Source organism: Octodon degus, unplaced genomic scaffold (genome assembly GCF_000260255.1).
Source record: "Octodon degus isolate 3935 unplaced genomic scaffold, OctDeg1.0 scaffold00015, whole genome shotgun sequence".
Taxonomy (NCBI): Eukaryota; Metazoa; Chordata; class Mammalia; order Rodentia; family Octodontidae; genus Octodon; species Octodon degus.
The window spans coordinates 3,603,758-3,606,343 of NW_004524591.1; positions in this window are offsets into that span (position 1 = coordinate 3,603,758).

The window sequence follows — 2,586 nt, forward strand, 5'->3', positions numbered from 1 at the left end:
AGTATATCTAAAATAGCAAATGGTATGCAATAGGTAGACATGGAATTGACCAGTAAAGGCTGTTAATTAAGGCTGGGCGACTAACTTGAGGGGGACACATGCCATGAGTAGCTATTACTTAGGCAGGACAGGTGGAATGTTTGAACAAAGATAAAGCAGAGTGCTGAGAAGTGAGGAGGGGCAGTCCGCAAGAGAGATGGAGGGCCGGCCTGGGATCCTGCCTTGAGCCCATCTGTGGGTACCAGGAAAGTTCTCTGAGAAACTCGTAGCATAGGTGGAAAAAGTTGGTCTTGGGAGTTGTGCTAAGCTTCCTGGTAGAGGTTTTATGAATGAAAAGATACAAAATAAATGGCGATATAAGACTTGGTCTTGTCTATACATGGAAGAGGGGTTACATGTTCACTGAATGAGAAAAGCAAATGCAGACAGGCAGTGTGTTTTCCCGAGGCAAATTGTAAAGTTCTCATTACATTAATTTGAGCTTGGAGGGAATAGTTTTAATAAAAGGTACAATTTAAATATTTCTTTTATTTTCATGTCCATCTGGAAAATGTACAGAGATTTCATCATTTTCATGAAATTAAGTTTTCTCCAAGTTTTAGATAAATTTTTGTCCCCAAATGTTAGGCAAATCTTAGACCCAAGAAGACAGTCAGCTTGCTCTCTGGCCCAGCATTGCCTCCCCTAACCTGAGAGGGACACATGCCAAATGGGCTTTGAGATACAAATTTTGCCTTTTTATATGTGTAGATGTACTTAAAATAATTTATTTTTATTTTTTATTTTATTTGTTTTGATACAAGGTCTCTCTGCGTAGTTCAAACTCATAGTGATCTTCTTGTCTCAGCCCCTCAGTGCTGGGATGCCAGGCATGTGCCACTATTCCTGGGGTTCCGGACAGGCATAGCCAAGCTACCTCCCCACTGTATTTAAAACAATTGCTGCAAGGAAATGTATATAAAGTAAAATGGGAGAAGGGGGAGAGGCTTTGTGGCAAGAACAAGAGTTAGAGGGCCGATGTTTGAAATATTCAGTAGCTGTTTAATATTATCAATGAATCTCTGACTCAGAATCATTAACATTTTTCTTCTATTTCTCTAAGGAAAATAGCTATATAATTATGTATCAGTTACTCAAATCACATACCTTTATTCTTGCCAGTAATTAGTCAAGTTATTCTAATAATTTTCCAATTGCCTGTTGAGAAGTAGCTGCTGTAACTATGTGGTGAGTGAGCTACTCTTGCCTCTGAGACATATTCGGCACGGGGACAATGGCAATATTCTTTCACCTTCCCCATTTAATTGAGAATCATGAAGCAACTTTCACTTTCAGCAGCACACTCCCTTGACCTGCATGACACTGCTCATCACTTTATTATTTTCTTCTCATAATATGATTTTTTATTTAATATTTCTATTCAAAATTAGTTCACGAGTACTTTGGTTATACCTATTATACCTGTTATACTCAGGCAGCTTCACTGTCACCTTCAGGCCACGTGAGAGGCTCTGTGGCAGGAAGGGTGTGGGAAAACCTGGCAGCTGCATCTCTGGGCTCCATTTCTGACTCTGTTGCCACAACTTAAAGCAGTCCATTTGCAATGGTGTGAGGAGATGACATTGATAATCATAGAATGAAGTGGGTTCATTTATGTGGGGGATCATGCCTGGAACAGAGCAGCCACTCCTAAGGGCCGGCTTCCACGTTCATTGATTAAATTAGCACCATGATGCTGTATTGGGTACGTGGTGGGATTTAGACCTAACCCTGAAGACCTAAGTGGAGAAGCAATCCATGGAGGACGTGCAGCGAAGAAGATGCACGCCTGACCCGACCTCACTCCTCAGTCTCCTCTGCCGCGCTGCTTCCTTTCTGCGCCGGGTCTTTGGTTCCTGGCTGAGTACAGAGGGTGGGGGGCTTTGAAAGGCCCTGGTGCGGGAGTGCTGGCGGCAGCTGGGTTCTGCTGTCTCCTCTGTTATGCTGGACTGAGAGACGCGGGCGGGTATCAGCGTGTGAGAGCTGTAAGCTCTCCCTGTTCACACCAGCTCCAGTCTGATGGTCCCCGGGAAGCCTTCCGAGAGCAGCCGGGCAGCGTAGTGGGATCGAGAGTACTTCTTCTGGGTCCCTGCCGTTGTGTACGTGGTGGAGGGAAGAAATCCAGCGCAGTGAGTTGGCTGTGGACTTCAGGGCCTGAGTGCATTAAAGGCTCTAGTGAATTCAGGGCTGTTGTTGATGTTATTGTTGTTGTTAATACACTTTGAATCAGATTTTATTCTAAAACCAACTGACTTCATATAAAAAAGTTCGTAAAGAAAAGTGGAATAAAAAGAGGGAGACTCTGCCCTAGTTTTCAGTTGTGGGAAGGATTTGCTTTATGGTGGGCACCCAATTTGTATCATTGCATGTTTCTTTATTTTTTAACTTTTTCACATTTATCATGAACATATTTTCCAAGTAGAGTTCTCTAGTTGGTTCTCTTGAGCTAGGGAGTTTATAAAGTTACCCAGATTAAAGTCTCTCTCTCTCTCTCTCTTTCTCTCTCTCTCTCTCTCTCTCTCTCTCTCTCTCTCTCTCTCTCTCTCT